This window comes from Peromyscus eremicus, chromosome 11 (assembly GCF_949786415.1).
Source record: "Peromyscus eremicus chromosome 11, PerEre_H2_v1, whole genome shotgun sequence".
NCBI lineage: Eukaryota > Metazoa > Chordata > Mammalia > Rodentia > Cricetidae > Peromyscus > Peromyscus eremicus.
The window spans coordinates 59,977,296-59,993,144 of record NC_081427.1 but is presented as its reverse complement, the minus strand read 5'-3'; positions in this window follow the sequence as shown (position 1 = coordinate 59,993,144).

Genomic DNA, 15,849 nt, shown 5'->3' with positions numbered 1-15,849 from the left:
TCAGCTGATGTGGGGGCTCAGAGAGATAGGAGCTAGATAGATAAGTCCAAAGAGTGGAAATGGGTTTTAAACAGCAGAGCTAGAGCTCAGACTTTAGAAGAAAATTAGATCAAAGTAGAGACTGGATTATTCTGTGCACATCACACTCTCGGCAAAGTTCTGTTCACTCAGACAGAAAATCGGTAAATTGAGTTCTCCATTGTGTTCCATGGAGAAGGGAGCAGGTGGAAGATTATGTAAGGTCTGAAACACTGAATCTCTCCGTTTCTCATCTTCAGTGAGTGAGATTCCAAGGGGTGTTTCAGCGACAGAACAAGAATAGGCTGCTTTCTACCAAAAAAAAAAAAAATTAACTAATAGCAAGCATAATAGCTACTGTTAAGAATTCAGAGATAATGAATTGAGAATGGATATTGCTTGAAATGAAAATTAATAAATTAGAAACTAAACTTTATGAAAATGAAAAAAATGAGAAATAAAATTCCTTTCCTATCATCTCAGCAGGGCTTATATCATCAGGTCAAAAAAAGATAGTATTTTCAGACCTGCCTTGTTAATTAATACAATCTTTTTTTTTTAAGAATTTTTTTATCTTTCACTTGACAGTTTCATATATGTAGATCCAAATCCCCACTCCCACTCCCTCCACTGCCTTCATATCCTCATTTTTGTTTTTTTGTAACCCACTGAAAACAGTTAAGGCGTTCTTCATGATCCTAGGTGTATGGATCATGGGCATCCTGCAGTGGCCACACCTACACACACCCAGCCGCCATCAGTTGCCAGTAGCTCTTCAGCTGTGCATGGAGCCTCATGAGCCTCTCCTATCCGTGCCAGACTATTGACTGGATTGATCTGCAGATAACCATATTGATCTGCAGATAGCCATATTGATCTGCAGATAGCCGGAGCTGCTGTGAGCTTGGGAGTGTAATGGCCGTGTGCTGTCCAGAAGACGGCATTATATATACAGCACTCTTCCTCCTTCAGGCCTTTCATTCTGTCCAGCACATCTTCCCCAATGTTCCCTGAGCCTTAGACAAGGTTGTTGACATAAATGGTCTATTCAGAACTGAATATTAAGCAATCATTTATTCTCTTCGTTCAGTTATGAGTCTCTATGCTGACTGCTGTCCACTGCCAAACTTTTCCTCTGACCAGAGTTATGAGCAGCACTAACCCGGAGTATAAACCCAGATATTTAGAAGGCACTTTGAAAACCTATCCATTTAGCAAAACAACAATAGTAGGTTCCCCTTCAGAGCCCATGAATCCCACAGCCATGGGCATTTGACCAGGTTTACGGTACCATACATGTGATTGCTCTCCTGTGGAGCGGGCCCTCAGATCCGACTAGAAAGCAGTTGGTTTCACTATAGTAATGCCATGACTACACCAGTGGGTTAGTAGTGTAACATGCGGGGCCTACTACTAGGAAAGTCCATGAATGACTTTTCTCCCCTGGTGATTTGCATAACACCCGGGACTGTGAAAGCTATCCAGTAAGGAGGAAGCTTGCAAGTCAGTTTCAGATTGATTTCTCCCTGTCCTGCAACCACAGTGTGCTGTGCCTTCAGTAATAGGGACTTACCGTCTAGCTGTGGTGACCAAGCCAAGAGCAGTGACAATAGCCTGTGTTGTTTGGGGAGCCTCCATAACCAATTGCTCCTAATGAGGTGTCTCGTCCCTTACATTGAGATTCATTTAATTCATTCATTTAATGACCTGTGTTTTCATTTAATAATTGTCCACTAGTGTGTAGGGTACCACCATTCAATTTTTTTTTTTTTAGTTATAATTACCTTACAAAGCAGTGGGGTGTTTCTTAGTTTTAGTTAACCCATACTATAGATATAGTCTTTTGAATGTAGTCAATTCAGTTTCATAATATTCTAGGTTTGAACCCAGAAATACTACCTGATAATCATGAACAAATTGATGAACTCAAGGAGCCAGGGGGACAGCTGAATTAGTTTCCATAAAGCATGGGAACTGAGTTTGTGTTATGCATCGGTTTCCTCTAAAATTAAAACCTATCTTGAAAGCTGTTTTGAAACAAGATATATAGAGGAAGTGAAACTAGAAGATAGTCTAAGGGGAGGTGAAACAGTCTGTTCTGCTAGGAAGTTCCTTAAATTCAGGAAGCAAGCAACTCAAAAGGGTTTAGGAAGTTCCTGAATCTGACCAGACACACTAGACCCCACCCTTCCCAAGCACATATAAGCATTGATTGTCCAGGGACACTGAGACAAGCTGGGCTATGTAGAAGAACAGCTGAGCCTCCTGGAAGAGCAGAGACCAGTGAAACTGTCCGAAAGAGGTTTAGATCTACTGAACTACCCGGAAAGGACGACCCAACTGTTGAGCTGCCTGTAGGTTATATAATGCACTACAAGTTTCCAGATTTCATAAGCTGTCACCCATGCTGGCGTGGGCTTTTGGTGATGCAACTGTCTTGAGTCATTTCTGCTTCTGTAAGTAAGCCCAATAAAACTCAATGGTTCACCAAGATGAATTTTGGTAATATTCTTCCTTGGCCTTCCATATTGTGTTAGTAGGCATTTGTCCATGTCTCTTCAGGAAGAGGGTTTCATAATAGTTTGGATCCCTGGTGCCCGTGTAAAACACCAAGTGCAGTGGCATATGTTTGTAACCCCAACAATGGTGGGGGAAGGGAGAGACTGGCAGTTCATTGGCAAGCCAGACTGGCCCAGTACAGTGAGAGTTGCTGACTCAAAAAATGAGGTAGAGAACCATAGAAGATACCTCACATTAACCTCAGGCCTCCACACATGCACACAAGCACACACCCCAGCATACACATCACACACAAAAAGAGAATCCAAAGGAAAGTTAGTTGTTAGAGCATTTTCTTTTAAATTTGGAAAGAGCCTAAATGTCAAAAAAAAAAAAAAAATGAATAGTTACTATGTCTATAAAATATAAACTCGGTGAGTTTGAGACCAGCCTGGTCTATGGAGTGAGATCCAGGAAAGACGCAAAGCTACACAGAGAAATCCTGTCTCGAAAAACCAAAAAATAAATAAATAAATATAAATAAATAAATAAATAAAATATATTTTGCAGCACTTGAAAAGGATGTGGCCCTAACAGGAAATGCTAGAGTTCTTAAGTAAAAGAAACAAACTATAATGAAGCAATATATATATATATGAAGCAATACTATATATATATATATATTGTATTAGCATGTCTAAGAGTAATATATATTATAAATAGTTGGACAGTATCAGACTTAGTTAGTGTTATTTCCTGTTTAAGTTTGTCTTCTATAATTAGGATTTTTGGAAACTGTATTTCATACAAAATTATTTAAGCTGTTCGTTCAGTCCCAGACTCTGTTTTCAACAGGAAAATAAGGGTACAGAGCACTAAGAGTAAAAGTGATTTTCTAAAGGTCTCCCATCAAGGGAGGGAGGGCACACCACACTGAAGAGAAGGGATCAGTTCTACAGAAAAGTTGCACATCAGAAGAAAACTGTGGCTTTCTCACAATGGACATAACTTGAAAGCTACCAGTCTCCAGAACTCGTGGGACTCTGGGGTTCCGTCAGGACAAGAAACGAGCTGTTTAAAGGAGAAACTGAAGTGTCCAGTCAGCACACCCAGAGGTAAACCTCCCACTAGAAAGGAGGGAAAACAGGCAAAAATTGTGATGTGTGACGATCTCACCATTGTCAGACTTAAGTGTTGTTGATATTTCCTAAAGATGGGGACACATACACTCATGAACACAGCAGTTTCACAGTGGATAAAAGCCAGGAGAAAACCTCATACCTGTGATAATGAAAAGCTGAAAGCAGCCTGGAAATCCAGAGACAAAGAAATGATTGTATTCCTATTTTAGGATGAGTTCTGTCCTAAGCACATTCTGAAACACTTCAGTGAAAGTGGTCTATGTAGTAGGTCATACCAGAAAACACCGGTTGGGATATGGGGAAACAAGAAACCTGGTTCAAGGTCAGTAATGAGATTCCCACTGGCAAGCTGATATACCTGGGAAATGGAGGAAAGCTGGAGTGTGTAGACTCCATTCGTTGGTTGAGGGATGCTCCAAGTTGTCAGCTTGTTGCTATGTGTAAACTGAACACATTCCAGCTGCTAAGGTCCCAAGTGTTTGCAATAGAAAGCTGCTGACATGAATGCAAAGAATACTAAACACTCCAGCAACTCCATGTTTCTGCTACTTTCTGCGTAGAAAAAAAAAAAAAAAAAAGTACAGCCCAGTAATTTATTTGAAGTGTAATGTGTATCAGAAGCTCAGGGTAAGGGGGTTGATAGTAGCTGACTCCAGAGCTTTGGCCATATTGAAAACCAGATGTGATATGTTTTAAAAATAGAAGCAGAGGTTGCTGGTGGTCTTTGAATTTGATTTTAGACTCACTGAGTTTGAGATGCCTTTAAGAAAGGAAGAGGGAAATAAAAGGTACTGAAAACAATGGAAGCATGCCTTCAAAATTCTGAAAAGGAAATTATTTTCAACTAATAAATTACACTTCACTCAAATACAGTCAAACATGTGTGGGTCCCCTTCATGTATCGTTTCTTAGAAATCTACTAGAGGAGGTGCACAAGCAAAATGAAGGGTTATACAAACCAAAAGAAAGTAGCCTAGGATCTAGGAAATACAATTCAAAACTCAGGGTGCCAGCTTTGTAGCTGGCTTTGGAAACAAGACAGTAAAAAATAATAATGGGTGTATGACAGATCTGGAGCATTTGGAAAGTTCTCTCAAGACAAAGCAAAGAGGTTGGCAGCCACACAGTTCGGCCACTGATTTGGGGGAATGGAATATGAGAGAGGAAATTAAAACGCTGTTTTTGTCAACAGTGAACTATATGGACATAGTCATAACAGAGAGTGGCCACCTGACCCGTAGAGACCTCGGCTTGTCTAAGATAAAACAATCAAGAAAGGTCAATTATTTGAGAAAAACAATTATTAGGAAAAGGTGCTACGTTACAAGTTGGCACTTTAGACGTTTGGAGAGGATAGGATGGGGGCTCCCAGGCCTGGGGCTCCCTAATAAGGCTATGCCGTCTGGTCTACAAGTTCCAAGGCTCCTCTAGTCCCTGCCTCCTACTTTGGGGTTTCAGGTGAGCAGTAGATTGGGGTGTTTCCTGACATGGGTGCTGAGGACCTGAACTCAGTCCCACACTTAGGCTGCAAACATCTTCCTGAGCTGTCTCTCCAGTCTCAACATTTCCCTTTAATCTCTCTTAATAAAAAGTTGCACTGCGCCGGGCGGTGGTGGCGCACGCCTTTAATCCCAGCACTCGGGAGGCAGAGCCAGGCGGATCTCTGTGAGTTCGAGGCCAGCTTGGTCTCCAAAGCGAGTTCCAGGAAAGGCGCAAAGCTACACAGAGAAACCCTGTCTCGAAAAACCAAAAAAAAAAAAAAAAAAAAAAAAGTTGCACTTCTTCCCAAGGGCTAGCTCCTGATACTCTGTGTACATGCCACATAAACCTGCATGGGAACTTTGAAGGCTCTATGTGTCCATGTTCAGCTGAAAAACAATTAGCTGTGGTCACACGAAAGCCCACAGGCCAACTGTCAGGAAACCACTGGGCTTTTTCCTGTCGCGCCGGCCCTGCTCTTCCGCAGAGAGTCCAGTCTCACTGTTCCAGCTTGGCTTCTGAACTGTCGCTGTAAGAGGAGAATTTGAAGCAAAGGTATAAGTAATGGGCTTCATTCTAAACACTTCTATAAGGTTGAATTTATGTAACACCCACTTCCTTATAAGCTATTCCACAAAATGTCCCTTTACACCTGCATCGGGCTGGGTCCAGAATCTGCCTTTTAAATCAACACCCAAGAGGATTCTGAAGCTAGAATGCCAAGGACTGACAGAGAGAAGCGTACCTGTGGGCGATGCCAAGCACCTGGAAGCTGCCTGATTTCTCACTACTGATTTAGAAGGCATTTGCCCCCAAATGGGGGTGGGGGACTGCCACTATTTCTCATTCTCAAAGGAAGCAATACGGAAAATCAAAGTATTAGCTACCATGTAATCATGGAAGAAGATAAGGTTGTGTGGATTAGATTTAAATATTGATGATTTTGAAACTAAAGACCTTTCGCTTCTTAAATATATAATAAGATTCATATGAAAGTATTTTTGTGCAAGTAACTCAGATACATGGTAAACAAGGTTAATGATAGGTGTCCCTTAACAAAATGCATTTTAATAGTTCATTTTTTCATTATAGAAATGGTGAGCAGGAAGGAAGGCTCAGTAGTCAAGAGAACATGCTGCTCTTCCAGACACCCGGCTTCTTTCCCCCAGCAGTCTGGGGCTCACATCTGCCTGTAGCTCCAGCTCCAGGGGATTTGGCCCCTTCTTCTGGCCTCTGCAGGCATACACATGTGGCATACACGTACACACACACACACACACACACACACGCACACACACACACGCACAAATTTCAAAATTAAATAAGTAGATAATAGTTGCAGGCACACACATAAATAAATAAACAAACAGATTAACTAGTTAATTAATAGTTAATAAATAAAAATCAGCCAAACACGGAACCTGATTAAGTAACATGACTTTGTGAGGTTAAAGGTGGTTGGCCAGCTCCTAAAAGGATTAAAAAATAATAATGACCTTTGAAAGATTGAGCCTTGTGACTAGGGATGTCCCAGCTGGGTTGTGGAGGAGAAATCAAATGCATATTGAATGAGTACCAGGAACAGAACTGGAGAACTTATGGAGAAAATGCTCCAAGTGGAGCCTCTGCCAATCAGGAGAGACACCTGTGGTGGCCCTGCACCTGCAGTGGCCCTGAGGTGGCCCTGTGGTGCCCTGAGGTGGTCCTGTGGTGGCCCTGCACCTGCAGTGGCCCTGAGGTGGCCTGCAGTGGTCCTGTGGTGGCCCTGCAGTGGTCCTGCAGTGGTCCTGTGGTGGCCCTGCAGTGGTCCTGCAGTGGTCCTGTGGTGGCCCTGCAGTGGTCCTGTGGTGGCCTGCAGTGGCCCTGCAGTGGCCTGCAGTAGTCCTGTGGCAGCCCTGTGGTGGCCCTGCACCCTGTGGTGGCTCTGTGGTTGTGCTGTTCCTGAGACAGGAGACACACTAGACAATGTTTCTAATGAGTAGCTCCTGGCCTTTCGGTTCCCCTGGAGACCGCACGTGTTTCTCCCATAATACATTGACATTTCTGTTAAACCATTTTCTTCTCGGAACAAAAATGGAGAACAAATCAGATCGGTGTGTGGCGTTTCAAACAACTTGGTACTTAATAATACAAAACAAAATTATCGGAGGCTGGGTTTTAGGTGCTCTCAGAGCCACTGTCCCTGAGCCACAGGACACGTCACTCAGGTCCTGGAGGAAGTCTGCGAGGAGAAGGAAATGGCTCTGGCCTCAGGAAAAGCTGGAGCAAGATGAGATTTTCTACAGCACCCACAGCAAAATCATTCAGGGATGGGGTCCTGAGTGAGAATCCCTCCTTCATCACGTGATCATGACCTGCTTCAAGGGAGAGAATCACTCAATCTAGCATTGAGAAGCTGAAAGATTCCCTTTGGCCTGGCAATGCCCCACAGATAGATAGATATAGATTATGCATATATTGTATAAACATGAATTATTTGTGTATATAATACATATATACGTGTATATGTATACACACAGAGATATATATGTGTGTGTGTGTGTGTGTGTGTGTGTGTGTGTATATATATATATATATATATATATATATATATATATATATATATATGCTTTTGAAACAGGGTTTCTCTATTATGTGGTTCTGGCTGTCCTGAAACTTGTCCTGAAACTGGTCTAAGTAGACCTGGCTAGCCTCAAACTCACAGATAGATACCCTTTCCTCTATCCCCTAAGTGCTGAGATTAAAGGCGTGCACCCTCACCCAGCCCATCTCAGATTTTGCTTCATTTCAAAGTTAGCTTTATGCATCATTTATTCTCGCATGTCATTAACCATGGTTCAGTCTTGGGTTTTTGTTTTTGTTTTTTTTTGGAATATTTACTTAACAAAATACACATCTTAAGGCTATGTCCACAAGTTTTGACTCACGCATACATCTTCATGGCCCGAACCTCTGTCCATCACCTCAGACAGCTCTCTTTCCTGTTCCGGTCATCCCACGGTCAACTCTCAGCAAAGGTCCTATCTGGGGTTATTTTACTTTCTCATTCTGGGTTCCCTAGCCTGCTCCGATCTTCATGAGTAGATTCAAACAGGTGCGCTCACTTCATTCAGGATGATTTCTTTTTCACCCATTGTTGCTCTGCTGACAATTTGTTCCTTTTTTATTTTCTTAGTGTTGATCAATAATCAAAGCCAGCGACAAAGAAGAGTGGGGCCACTGTTCTGACAGACAAAGCTACTTGACTGTGAGCAGTGGTTGCCTTGTTGGCTCTATCCCCTTGGGAATCCTTTACTGTAGAAGTTCCTGAGTGGCTTCTCACTAGTTGAATCTCAACTTCCTTTTTCTTTAATGTGGATATTTATAAGGAGTAGCCCCCCCTTAAGTCTAGATTCTGTTCTCAAATCAAGCAAGATCAAGGCTGTAACCATGGTTTCACTGATTTCACTGCTCAGGGAATTTAAATGTCTAATCTCCATTTATAATACTTTAATAGCAATCTTCTGTTAAACACATGTACCAGTTGTATATCCCTTTTCTTCTTGGTGGACCTATAAGCTCTACTGAGGTGAGATCTGAACCCCTTAGAAGGGGCTCGAGAGGGGGTACCTGACAGTCAGGGCAAGGCAGATACTTACCCGTGGGTCCCACATCTGTTAGTCTAAGCAACAGCAGACAATACGCTGTGTAGTTAGGCCCACGGTGGCCGCATGTACACTAAGCACGTACCAGCACTGTTCTTACCGTTCCTTTAGAATACAACTGTTATTACGGCAGCTATTCCCATAGCATTTATGCTATATTAGACATTGTAAATGATTTTGAGATGCTTTAAGACATACTCAAGAGCCATGCATGTCATCATGTGTCTGTTGTCCCACTAGCTGGGACGTTGAAATGAGATCCCTTGAACCCAGGAGTTGAAGACCTGCCAGCATAAGGAGAACATTTTCATCTCAAACCAAAAAAAAAAAAAAAAAAAAAAAAAAAATACATTTGACAATGGATGAGGAAGAAATGTCATATTTTTTATATAATGATTGAGAATCTGCAGATTTGGGTATCGTGGTCCCTTGAGAGACCAAGGGAGAACTATTAACTCTCGAGCCATGAACTTTATCTGCAGATTCCAGAACCAATACAAACTCTAGGCAAGTTGGGGTGTTGGTACCCAGGGCCTTCTGTCAAATGCTGAGGCCTCACTGCTTCTCCTCTAGCTTTGCAGCTGTTCTCTTTCATAACCACACAGAGCTCATGGCATTTCCTCCTCTCCCTTGACTGTGGAGTAACCTAATTGTGGGTTTTCAGTCTTTGACCTCTTCCTTAATGACCTGCGCTAATTAACCACAAAGACCCTCTATCTGAGCTGTGTTCTCATTCCATCACCGTCTCCATTCCTTAGTGCTCACCCAGCTACAGCCAAACTTCACTTCGGCCTTGGAGAGGCTTCCACAGGTGACACTGACTGATGTCTCCAGATTTCCCATCTGCCATCTACCCTGGGTAGTAAGCTACCACCTTAGCTTTTCAGCAGTGGACAGACTCATACTCAGCCGTATCAACAACCTTCTTTATGCTGTTCTCTCTGCAATAAAGTCCTGATGCCCGTTTTCTCCAATCTAAACTCTACCTCATCCTAAAAGCCGTCCCCAAACCCTACCTGTACCTTTTCTAATAACCCTCCCTGCTTCTCTCCATTACAACCCTCACAAGGAGGCAATTCAGAGATGCAGGTGTCTTCCATGTGGTGGTGTCTGTCATCAAGAAAGTCCCCAGGTTGCTGCGCAGAGGAAGCATGGAGGACCGTACCTGAGGATACTGGCACAGTGGCAAGACCGGGATCAAAACCATGTCACAGAACCACACCCATCGCCAGAAGCTGGGAAAGGTAGCCCAGCTGTGGAGCAGGAGAAAGGGAAATCAGGCTTGGGAACAGCCGGCCGTCCCTAGTCACAGTCACAAGGAGAAAGAGCCCTGGCCTGGCCTACATGTTCTACAAATTCTTGGATCTTGGCTCTAAAATTAAGAGGTTTGGATGGTTGTCTGGGAACTCATCTTGCAGTGAGGGTCCTTGAGGTATTTGAAACCAGAAGGTTCAAAGGAGTTAATGCTGACTGTTCTCTCAGGGGTTGGAGGAGTTTGGGCAGCATTCAGGTCTTCTGAGGAAAGAATTCCATATCTAGTCTGCACTCCTGTGCAGATGAAACACTAAGCTAGATCTCCCTTACAAAGCATAGAACAAGTACTCTTGTACTTTCACAGGGAAATAATTTCATTATGTAGAGCATCAAAAAAAAAAAAATATGTATGGATTAGAGAGATGGCTCACCAGTTAAAAGTACATGCTGCTCTTCCAGGACCTGAGTTCAATCCCCAGTACCCACATTTTGCAGCTACCCACACACAGACTCACACATGTACATGTGATTAAAAATAAGTCGTGTGTGTGTGTGTGTGTGTGTGTGTGTGTGTGTGTGTGTGTAACAAAGGAAAGAAGAAAGGAAAAGGAACAGCCAAACGAACAAACCACTGTATGCCACTCAACATTAGCTTTGGGCTTACAGATCATACAGTCTATATTCTTGTAGCCAATGTCATAATAATCCATAAAAGGTGCTCAGTTGTGGGTATATTCTTTCTTAGCCTTTTATTTAGACTACACAGCCTGTTTTTGCCGAATAGGCCAGTAGTAATACTGACTTCTCCACATTCTGTCCCCAAAACTTACTCCTGGAAGGTCTTTGTTCAAGCTTTGAATGAGAATCTGAACTATGACCCCAACTGATTAAACCCTGCCACCCAGCATGCCTCTGTGAACAAACTCAGGCAGTCTATCAACAACCCACTTTTCCAACATTTGGGGGGACAGAGATTCAAATTGTGAATGTTGTCTACCCTCTGAGTTCAAACTCACAGAGGGGCAGGAAGCTGGCTCAGTGATATTGAACAGTTCTAAATTTTCAGTTTAAAACTCATTAGTAAGCAGGAGAAGCCAGGAGGGGCGGGGCATGTCCTCAGCCCAGCACTCAAGAGATGGAGATAGGCAGATTTCTATGAGTTAATGGCCAGCCTGGTCTTCATAGTGAGTTTTAGTTCTCCAGAGAGCTACCAGCAAGACCCTATCACAAAAAAAAACAAAAACCAGGAGGTATACATGTAACTCAGTGATAAAGCCCTTACCTAGCACATTCAAGTCCCCGGGTTCAATTGCTAGGTCTTGGGCAGGGCAGGGGGGCGGGGGGGGGGGGGAGGATTTAAAAGACTTTATTACTCTGATACATAAATATGATTGCACTGGTCATAATTTTCCATGGAAACAGAACCAATACGGCGCGTGTTTTACAGAATTAGCAGTTTTTTACAGAATTTACAGTTGTACAGGCAGTCAAGTATGGAATGTATAGGGCAGGCCGGCAACTTAGAAACTCATCCAGGAATTGATATAAAAAAACAAAAACAAAAACAAAAACAAAAACAAAAAAAAAACTGAAGACAGCTGGATGTAGTAGAGCATGCCTTTAATTCCAGCACTTGTGTGACAGAGGCAGGTGATCTCTGTGAGTCTGAGGCTAGCCTGGTCTACATAGTGAGTTTCAGGACAGCCAGGGCTTCATAGAAAGACCCTATCTCAAAAGAAAGAAACAGAGGAAGGGGTTTGCTTTGTTTCTGAGATAGCGTCTTCTACATAGCCCAGGCTGTCCTGAAACTCATGCTCTTCATGCGCCCGCCTCCTGCGTGTTAGGATTACAGGTGCATGACACCCACAACCCTTTTCTGCAATGCTGAAGAGCAAGCCCAGGGCTTCACGGATGCTGGGCAAGCTCTCCGCCAGCTGAGCCACATTCCCCAGCCTGCAGGACACATCTGTCTGGATGCTGTGCGTCAGTCTAAACAGAATGACAATCATACATACTCTGGAGGTTTCTGCTTTATGACTGGGTCTTATTGGTCACCTCCTTCTTCTCCATTTTTCCCTGATGTTTTTCAAGCAGAGACCACAGATGAGAAGCGAAATCTAACTTTTAGGGCTGGCCCTCTTATGCCACCTAAATTCCATCTCACACAGGGTATCTGGCTCTTACCTTTTCCTCAGGTTTCTAAGGGTACCCAAAGCTTTAACCAGTTTAAAAGACCAAATCTGGCCAGATTCAAATGGCTGGCCTTCAGCTCTGCAAAGTTGGAACAATAACGTTCGGTGAATGCGGTTTGGCGGACTCTGTTTCTTTTCATGGACTTGAGAGTGATTTCTGGGAAATGCTGATTATAAGGTAAATCCTTTTGAGCGGACTTCACAAGTTGACCCCCAAGTAGTATACTGTCAAGTAAAATGTCTTTCAGAGAAGGGTGGCAACCCTCTGGGCTGGCCATTGTCCCTGCTGGTACTGAACCTGCCTGCTCAGCACATGAAAGCATCGCCTGATCTTCCAGAAGCCTGAACGCTGGCAGCCCCCCACAGTCAGGTGTGTGGGGCGGGATGGCAGGGGAGCTTAGGCGGTTTTGTAGTTTACCTTTTCAACACAAATGCAAAAGCCAGAGAGAGGAGAGAGGAGAGAGAGCAGGAAAAGGGCCAGGCTTTGAAGCAAGCCAGGCTTCAGCTCTGTCCTTGAGCCATTCTGAGTGGAATGGAGTAATTGTCTGCTTGGAGACCTGCAGAACAGCACGCAGCAAAGAACAATTTGTACCTGGAATATATTCATTAGCTTGCATGTCAAAAGGCCACATGCAGATAGAAACCATTATCTTGGCATTCTGTGTAACCTAGCAGCCTTGAGACTTGGGGTACAGAAACCCACGTGCCCATGTGACTACCTGTCGCTCTCTCCAGCCCTGCCTGGCTAACAAGGACAATATGGGGAGATGGTGGGAGGGAGTAGCCTAGACTCCTGCCAACTTTGGTTGATAGAAGAACAGGGAAGACCGGGGACTGTGCAAATAAGCGCTCTATTAGGACCTATTTTCGGTGCCTTGGGACCCTCCCACCGGTTTAGCTTAAATTGAGAGGGGATTTGGTTTGCCTCACTGGCTGTTTCTTCCCACTCAATTCACAATTACAGCTTTCTTCATTGTCATTAAAATACATTAAATGTGTACTTGTTGAGGGCTTGGGGGCGGGGTGGTGGTGGTGGCAAGGCTCTCTGTTGAAATCTGCATAAAGACAATGTCCACAGCACTGAGTCAGTGGAAAGCGCCTTAGGCTCAGAAGACAAGAGTTTCCGTCCTGGGTCTATCTTGGAGTGTTTGTTAAAAAAACAAAAAACAAAAAAACAAAAAAACCTGCAGTTGTAAGAGACACACACTAGAACCACCTGCTGGCAGGTCTAGAGGACAGTGTTGCCAATGCAGATGATGCCCAAACCGGAACCTGAAGGTGAAGGTCTTTGGGAGCTGAGGTGGAGGAGGGGTGCTGCAGGAGTCAGCTATGGTCTCCCAGATGTCCTCCTCAGGCCCCGCTGCCCCTCCAGCCTCCCACCTCCAAGCACGCGTTTGGGATCCTACCGCTAACATGTCATGTTCCCTTTCTCAGTTGAAATTCTCAGGGAACAACATAAGGGTCTCCACCACCCGGTCTGTAGAATTCTATGATAGCAGCTAAGGTTATACAGCGTTAATTGTTCTTCTTTTTCTAGATACTCAGCAACCAGGATGCAGAGGTGAGCGAAAGTGATCCAGGGCTGCCCTGATGATGGATTCAACAGGCCCAGAATCAAGCGAGATCAGTCTGTAAACACCGAGTCCTCCTTCTTACCCAGAGATTCGATGTTAGGCTCGTTCTGTCCCTGGCTGGGAATCATTTACTATAAGTCACATAGGTACCATACATCTAGAGATAAATAAGACGGACTTTCCAATCTTACGCAGGCCTGTCTAGCTGACTTACCAGCTTTCGAGCAAGGGATGACGGTGAGTGGCACGAGCTCACAGGGGGCCTGATGTTGGGAATTGGACCTCTGCTCGGCTGGGGAAGGCAGAGAGGAGCTTACAACTGAGGTGAACTTGGAAGTTAGGCAGTTTGTCGAGGTCAGCCCGCGTCAGGAAGAGCTGGGGCTTCTAGAGACCTTGCTGACTGGGAGAAGCCCAGGTAGGCTGTCCCTCCCCCAAACTTCCACACTCTCCCACAATCTCAGCATCCCCTTATGCTACCCTCATTCCCACACCCTCTTACATGCTGTGCCCCAGCCTCCAACAGGGGCAGAGACTACCTGCTCTATTAGAGATCAAGCAGACTGGGAAAAGTCCAGGTAGGCTGCCTGCCCGCCAAAGTCCCCCAACTCTCTCAGCCTCTGCCCACCTTATCTTCAGTCCCCCACCCTTCTAGTCACCGTACCCTAGCTCCAAATTGGGTAGAGACTCCCTGCTCTATCAGAGACTAGCCTGAGGCAGAGACTCCCGCTCTACTAGAGACCTTGCAGACTGGGAGAAATCCAGGTAGGCTGCCCTTCCCCCAGTCTTCCCCACTCTGTCACTATCTCAGCGTCCCCCTACCCTATCTCCAGTCCCACACCCTCCTACTTGCTGTGCCCCAGCCTCCAAGAGGGGCAGAGACTCCCTGCTCTACCAGAGACCAAGCAGACTGGGAAAAGTCCAGGTAGGCTGCCTGCCCACGAAACTCTCCCCTCTCCCCCATTCCCACTCCTCCACCCCACCCCGCTCATCTCACTATTTCAGCACCCCTCCCCCCTCACCAGTCCTGTGCCCTCCTAGTTGCTTTGCCCCAGCCTCCAAGTGGAGTAGAGACTCCCATCTCTACCAGAGACCAAACAGACTAGGAGAAGCCCAGGCCACACAAACCAGAAGGCCAGAGAGGAAGCAGAAACCAAGGAACAAAACACCCATCCAACCAAGACAAACTCAGAAATCAGTACCTAGACCTTTAATTACCCCAAACCCAGATGTCTACAAGCCAGTGGAAGAGCACAAGGAACAATAGCCAAGGCAATAAGTCATCACCAGAACCCAGCTGGTTTCCTATAACAAGTCCTGAATATTCCAACACAACAGAAGCACAAGAAAAAGACCTTAAAATTAGCTTTATGAGGATGATTGAAGTCCTTAAGGAGGAAATGAATAAATCCCTTAGGGAAAATACAAAGAATCGGAGGAAATGAATAAAACAGTCCAAGACCTGAAAATGGAAATAGACGCAACAAAGAAACCACACACTGAAGGAATTCTGGAAATAAAAATCTAGGTATGTGAACAGGAACCACAGAGGGAAGCATTACCAACAGAATACAAGAGATAGAAGAGAGAATCTCAGGCATAGAAGATGCAATAGAAGAAATTGATACAGTGGTCAAAGAAAATGCTAAATCTAAAAAGTTCCTGACACAAAACATCCAGTAAATCTGAGACACTATGGAAAGACCAAATCCAAGAATAACAGGAATAGAAAAAAGAAGATTCACAGTTCAAAGGCCCAGAAAATGTCTTCAACAAAACCATAGATGAAAACTTTCCTAACCTAAAGAAGGAGATGTCTATAAAGGTACAAGAAGCTATAGAACACCAAATAGACTGGACCAAAAAAGAAAGTTCCCCTGCCACATAATAACCAAACATACAGAATATGGAATACATAATAACACTAAACATACAGAACAAAGAAAGAATATTAAAAGTCACAAGGGGAAAAGGCCAAGGAACATACAAAGGCAGACTTATTAGAATTATACCTGACCTCCCAATGTAGACGCTAAAAGCCAGAAGGGCC